The sequence below is a fragment of the Vicia villosa genome, unplaced genomic scaffold (assembly GCF_029867415.1).
Source record: "Vicia villosa cultivar HV-30 ecotype Madison, WI unplaced genomic scaffold, Vvil1.0 ctg.001479F_1_1, whole genome shotgun sequence".
Lineage (NCBI taxonomy): Eukaryota > Viridiplantae > Streptophyta > Magnoliopsida > Fabales > Fabaceae > Vicia > Vicia villosa.
Genome location: NW_026705634.1, coordinates 418465 through 426289, shown reverse-complemented (window position 1 = coordinate 426289; position 7825 = coordinate 418465). Strand labels below are relative to the sequence as shown.

The 7825-nt window shown below is 30.5% G+C and overlaps 1 long non-coding RNA gene across 1 annotated transcript; it reads right to left on the bottom strand.

Annotated features, from left to right (window-relative positions):
- Positions 1-6101: 6101 nt before the first annotated feature.
- Positions 6102-7527, bottom strand: LOC131635403 (uncharacterized). The gene is made up of 2 exons (XR_009293811.1): positions 7148-7527; positions 6102-7071 (listed from the first exon to the last, which is right to left on the bottom strand). It is a non-coding gene; the product is annotated as an uncharacterized LOC131635403 (long non-coding RNA).
- Positions 7528-7825: the final 298 nt, after the last annotated feature.

The window sequence follows — 7825 nt, the reverse complement described above, 5'->3', positions numbered from 1 at the left end:
ACTACGATATAAACCATCTTTTTCTACATTCCAATAGATATCAATATGACCTTGATCAGATTGAGGATCATATGCTATAAACTGAGCTTGCAAATCGTTCCAGTTTGCATTACAAGATTCAGATTTGTCAGCAGGATAAGTCCAATGATAGGGCTTTTGTGGATCTAGTTGACCAATAATTCCACCACCACTCAAACATGTAAGCTTAACAGCATCTGGCAAATTAACACGGATGTTAATTGTAACATCAGAAGCATTGCATAAGCTATAGGATAGAATGAGAGCAAACAAAATGGTAAAATAGTTTAGGGTTTGCATTTTGAAAATATGAAGTACCCAAGAGTTGATGTATGTATATATAAATATATATAATGAGATAATTCAAAACTCCATGATAAGCTTAAGATTTATTAATTCCATATCAGAAGTATATTATTTAAATTTTGTCTATTATACTTAATATCTAAAAATTTCATATAAAAATAGAATCTTTCCATAATTATTTTCTATTTACTACAATTATTTGAATATTATCACAATATAGGTAATAATTTCACATTCTTAAATAAATTTTAATTTAAAATGATCACAACAGTAGAATTTGGAAAAATAAAAAATTGAAATATTCAAAAAAGTAAATCAACAAAATTAAAATATAAGTAATAATTTTACTTCATTCAATACTTTTAATCAAATAAAAATATAAATAAATAATATATAATTTGTTTTTAGTTAAAATGGTCATAATAGTAGAACATGCAAAATTGAAAGATTTCTACAGTTGCAAATAAATAAATCAACAAAATTAAAATATAGGTACATCAATATTTTTAATCAAATGAAATATAGGTGATAAATCAATAATGCGTTATATTTATAATTATGTAATAAATAAAATTTTACAAATATAAAGTATAAATTAAGGACCATGTTCATATTATTATTCTAATTAAATAATAAATAAAATTATATCAATTCTAAAGTATAAAACAAATAAATAAATAATCAACCAAATTAAAATATAGATTAAATAAATAAATAAACTAGAATTAAATTTTTACTATCAAATTAGACTATAGAGCAAATTAAAATTAATAGTTTAAGAGTCAGAATAATAGTAAAAGTAGAAATATAATGTGATAATGTTTAAATACTTAACATAATATTTGTAAAAAATTCTACTAATGTGTTAATTAATATTCTAATACTTTTAGAAAATTGAAAAATATTTTTGAAAAGAATTTTTACGGAATTTTAAATATAAAGCATAATATAGATATTATTTATATGGAATTAATAAATCTTAAATATTAATTAAAATTAATGTTTGATATCCATATTTTGTATCGCTTACCATTGATCTTAGTTTTCAGCCGATACACTCCATATATATATGGCAATCCAAATAAGAACATTTTTGTTAATGTGAAAAATAATAACAGTTGATTTTATTAATGGTTAATTCATTCAAATTAACTAACTAGATTAGTTTCTCTTTTCAGGTTCATGTTTTATCGGTTGCATTAGAATCATGGTAGAAATTTAGTCGGAAAAAAAAAAGTTTTAGACAAAAAATAACCTCAAGATAATGAGGTGTTGGCTGAAGAATAAAGGATAGAAATATTTATTTCAGAGTATTTTGTTTTCTTATATTATATATTTAAATAATTTTGATTCTCATCATATTTTTGCTATTAAAAGTAATTAAATGTTTATTTTCAAATGTCAAACATTTGTGAAACGTGACAAAATAATCGTTTTCAAATGCAAAGATTAAAGATAAGGAATATAAATTATAGTACTTCATAAACAATTATATACGTTATCAATTTTCATTGTAGAAATATAAAAAAAAATTGTAATTTTTTTAAGATGATATATTATTAAAAAATATGAAGAAATGAGAAAAAATATTATCAATTGCATGTTACAGTATATGAAAACGTTATGCAAAAGTATGAAAAAGAGAATCAAAATTATTTAAATTTAAAATAAAAAACTAATTCCGAAAGTTAAGTAAAATAGAGATACAACAATTATAATTAAACATAATTTCAATAAAATATTTTTCTAATAAAAGTTTATAATTGGTTAAAATTGATTACTTATTTTCATTTATAGATATGTATATGCTAAAATGGTACATATTATTATTATAATACCAATCAAAATATATTCTGGTAGTTAAATTAAAACTTTAATGATTAAATTAAATAAGTTTACATTTTTTATTTTGTGTACCATTAATATAAGAGTGATGGTTCATTTTAGTCCCTCACGAAAACTGCAGAGGTCAAATTAGTCCTGAAAAAAAAAAACCTATTAAATTTCTTACAAAATTTAATTGAGTCATATTAATCCTTCTACTAATATTTTTTTTCAAACCGATTATTTTCTTACTTTTGAACTGTGACTGGACTGCCAATAAAGGCGCATTTTAGTCAATCACAAAAAAAGAGAGAGTCCAAATTAGTCCTGAAAAAAAATCTCTATTTAATCCCTCTTTTAATATTTTTTCAAACGATTTTTTCTATTTTTAAATCGTGACTGGACTCCTATTTTATGGGTGGGTGACTACGGTTTTTTGTCATGTATTCTTGTGTATTAGGCGTTGTTAATGTTTCAGTTGTTAGAATCTTTTAGGAAGGTTGGTTTATACCATATTCCTAGGTTTTGATGATAACAAAATATTTAATGAACAATTAGGTATACTAACATAAGTTCAAGTGTGCAGGATCATTAGTCAAAGAACATATGAAGCGAAGCATGTGACTCAGATTATGAAATATCAGAATTTGATGACTCAAATTCTGAATGATAAGATTCTGATGTCTCATAACTTGGAAACTTAGCTGGAAACTCGGACTCTGAAGACCATGTGCAAAGGAACTTAACCTCTGACCCGTACTCAATTTTTAAAAGCAGGTCTATCTTGTCAAGTCCAGTCACGGTTTAAAAATTGAAAAAAATATTTTGAAAAAAAAAATAAAAGAGGGACTAACATGACTCAGTTAAATTTTGTTTAAATAAGGAATTTTTTCTTAGAACTAATTTGGACCCTCTCTCTTTTTTGGGAGAGACTAAAATGGGGTCTTCATTGGCAGTACAGTCACGGTTCAAAAGTAAGAAAAAATCGATTTAAAAATATTATTAGTAGAGGGACTTACATGACTCGTTTAAATTTTGTAAGAGATTTAATAGACTATTTTTCCCTTATGGACTAATCTGACCGCAGCTTTTGTAAGGGACTAAAATAGACCTTCACTCTTAATATAATTTATTTTCATTCTATATGAATTTGTATTAATTGTTTTATTCAATCATATATTTTCACATCCATTCTCTAAAGTATTTTACGCTTATAGAATGAGTATGCTTTACTTCATTACCATGTTGATTTTTCTACCTTATACGGAAATAATTTAAAAAAATATATTTGTGTTGCTCTTTTGATTGAACGGTTTAGGTAAAACAACATAATATGTATTTTATATAGAGCCAACACCCGAGATAACATGTTCTAGCAGGGACGGAGCCAGAAATTTTAATTTGTGGGATAATATGTCTATATATTCGTATTGTAATGTTGTTAGTTCTCTATTTCTAAGATTGACATTAATTTTAGTAAAACAAATATAGCAGTAATATGTTAAATAGGATGTGTTAATTTGCTAAGAAGAACATGTTGAGCAAGAAGACTTATTTTATGAATAAACGTGTTGAGATGAAATGTTTCTTCATCTGGAGCAACATGTCAGACAAGATGTTTGTAGAGTCATTCGACATCGTGGCTGTTTGGGCTGAGCTGTTGAATCAGTTCAAGATTTAACAGATGCGAAATATTTTAGGAATATTATAAAGTCCTATGTGGCACTGATTTTATAGGTCTGGAAGATTCAAGTCAAAATCATGAAGAATATGTACTTTCTAATTATAGAGATAAATTAGGAAGGATATGATTGAAGACCTATTTTTGTGCAGAAGTTTCAGCTGATTTGTAGCATCCGATACGCTGTGATTTAAAGCCCAAATCCAGTTGGGAAAAAGGTTATAAATAGAAGCTTTGTAACCTAGGAAAGTAATCAACCGAAGATGTGAAATTTTATATTATTAGGGCTGAGTCTGTATTACACTCTCTAGAAGAGTTGGTATGTGTGAGCCTCTCGAATATCATGTTGATATGAGAGTAGGACTTATGTTTAGAGTTGTAATTCTCTATTGTTCATTCTTAAACTTTTAAGCGTAGAATGGTTATTGTTCTTGGAGGAAGCTTTTAAGCAAACTCTAACTATTGTTCTTAGTCAAGAGTCTTGGCTAGGTATCGTCACGGAATTGTGTCTTCTAACTATTTAGAAGTATCCAATCGCTGATTGTGATCAAAGGGGATTTAAGGATGGTGACATACCTAGTCTTAGGTTGCAAGTTAACTCGGTAGTGATTGAGTGAGAAGGCTCTAAACCGGAGGTTGTTTGCATAGTACTTCAAATTGATACTATCATAGTGAACTGGGTAAAAAATTATGTGTATTATGTCAGATAAACAACCTAATTAAAATTATTATAGTTTATTTTAATAATTAAATCGGAGGTTGTTTGCATAGTACTTCGAATTGATACTATCATGGTGAACTAGGTAAAGAATTATGTGTATTGTTTATTTTTGTTATGCGAGTCTATACCCTTTCCATGTGTTGTGTCAGATCAAATATCCCAACCAGTCATAGGACATCTGGAGTCTGATATACCAGAATTTCAATTGGTATTAGAGCAAGCTTCCTGTTCGGTTCTGGGTGAGATATAGGGAAGATACTTTCTGGTTTATGGCAAGGAAGGAGGCTTCTATTGAAAAGATGTATGAACTTGGACAATTCATACTGTTATCGGGAGCATTGTATATTTGTGACATGGTGTGCGCTGGCCCTGTCTGAAGTTGTTAAGGCTTGTTATGTTGGTGGTGAGCTGCTCTATTGTGTTTGATTTTTTTCAAACCTATGTTGTTCTATTGTCTCCTGGAGTGTAGTGCTACTTGTGTGCAAGAATGTTTATGTTGTGCTTGAAGAATGTTGAGGAACTGTTGTTTTGTGCTCCGCTGCATGATATCAGATATAAACTTGGGTGCTCCTGGTGTCTCTGGTGTTGAGACTTTAAAATGTTATATTCGTGTAATACCAGTATGGGTAAGGTAGAGGAGTCCTTAACCTCTAGTAGGGATGATGATTTTGATGAATTCTATGTTTTTATTCTTATTTTGATCGTATGATTGTGGCCAAAAGGTTTAACTTAAAACCCTTTTTAATGTGATTATTGAGTGCTTTTGTATTGTATTGTTTTTTTCTTGAATCTTTTGATATTTTTTAATATTATGTGATGATATTGATATTTCTGTGTTAAAATTGAAGGCATTTGACCCTTTAGGGTTGTTTTATTATTACTTAAGTCAGACCATTAGCCAATTTGGTTTATAAGAGTTACCCTTATATGTAGGAGTTGTCAGTAGAGTACTTTTGGGCACTTTAGAGTTGTAGGGATTATTGTAGAGTTGTTTAGAATTCCTTTGAAACTCTGTCGAATTATAATTATATATTGTTATAACTTTTTACAAGTTAATGATATAAAATTAATGAAAATATTCTATTGAGATAGGGGCAGCTGTTGCACCCTAGAATTTGCCCTCTTTCTCCGTGCTATAAGTTATGAAGGGCGTTTATTTCGTCGTTCAGAAATTAGAAGAAAAATAATAGAGTTTCTTATATGTGGTGGCCGCAATCGTTAATTCAATGAGATTCATTGGATTGCATGTCGAGATGTTCTTAGGTGCTTCAATTCTTATCTTCTCCAAATATTCCTTAAGGCGTTATTGTTATGTTGGATTGGAGTTCAAATGCGGATCATGGCATAAGGAAGTGAATTAGCGATCAAGGCCTTTGTTTGTTGCTTTTATGTGTAAGAAATGTGGTTCATTGATTGAGTGAGGATTTTGTTGAAGCGAAGTTCATTCAAGTGATATTTCGGATTCATTATAATTCGAAGATTGGATCGAGATTCTTTAAAGTATGCTGAGGTGGAATTCATTTTGGTTTGTTTGGAATGCGATCTACAAGATCAAAAAATCATCATAATATTCGTTCAAGAGTCCAACACAATTCATACATTCATAAGAAAAGTAAAAAAGTTCAATTACAAAAACTATCCAAAAACCATGTTCACTATATCACAATATCATTACAAATTCAGACCATTATATTCATCCAAAGTCCATTACAATACAAGTATACATGTAAAATTCTTTACAAAAATGGCCCACAAAGCTTCCTCTCCGTCATCTTGACTGAATTGCATTGAATAAAGCTAGTTCAGAAGCTTCCCATATTCCAGCTTGTTTTCCTTGAGCTAAAACTTGTACTATAATTTCAAATTCCCTGCATATCGAACCGGTTCCCACCTCAAAAGCCCATTGCCAACAGCCCTGTGTAGTCGAAGCATAAACCATCCTTCATCAATCAAACCGAACCGACTTGCAACAATTAACCAGAAGAAAAAAAAGTATAAATGGGTTCGGAAGATAAACCGCAACAGGATTTCACTGGTCAGCAGAAATTGATAACAGAAAATGATCAGAAGAAGAACGTAACAAACCGGTAACAAAAAAAGCTCTCGATTCTTTTCTCCCATCTTCTTCATCTTCATCCTTCACCACTTCTCCTCAATCATCATCATCTTCATCATTCAATCACCAGAAAACGTAACAAAAAAATCAGTGGGAACAAACTTCTAACAAAATTGTAACAAACTCTTGGATCTTCATTGTTCTTTATAGTTCATCATCAATCACCTTCAATCTCGAACCTTCTCTCACAAGATAATCATCTTCAACACTCTTCATTCATCACCAACCTGTAACAAACGCTTTGCATCTCTAATCACAAACACAAAAAATCACCAATCAATCTCCCTCGAACTTCAACCTTCAAGAAACCTCCATCACGCATCAATCTTCATCGCGCGTAAACCTCATTGAGCATCATCATTTTCGCAACTTCAACTTTCAATAATATTCATCATCATCTTTGACCTGCGACAATAACAACATCACCACGCATCGTAACTATCACAAACGCAAAATAACGAAAGTGAGATGTTGATCGTACCTGAACTGAAACCGAATCTTCGACGAGAAGAATCGCGAAGGGAGTGAGGGCCTGAGCGCATATGATGATGATTACAAATTGAGAGAGGCGTCTGAGAGATTTGGTCAGAGAGACGAGTTCGAGCGGAGAGATGTGATTGGGATGATAAGAGGAGGGAGTTTGAGAAGGAGATGTCGTTCCCTTCTTGATTATGGTGGCCGGAGAATCATCGGGGAAGATCAACATCGGCGCTGCGGCCGTAAACGAGAGGAGGAGAGTTTTTGTGCGTTCAGGGACTTCAATGGCCACAAACATGTAAACCTAATTCTCTCATTACTTTGTTTAACTCAATTAATTTGTATGTTTTATGCGATTAATGTGAATTAGCAATATTAATTGGAACAAAAAAACCATTAGAATAGAATTTGGATAATAAGAATTGAATGAAATCTGAGTGTGGATCTAATGCTTGGGCCAACGCCATTATTGCTGATGCTTACCCCCCCTCTGGCCCAGAGTACCACGTTTTTTGTACTGTTTTTGTCACAAAAACTCATCCTTGGGCCAGCTGTGGCTGGGCCTTAGCGCCCAAAATGCTATGCACACCATAATTTCACATTTCACTCCCCTGTGTATATAATATTCTCCATTAGATTTAATTGTTTTTCATAGTTTTTTTTCTTATTTCTTTTAGGTGAT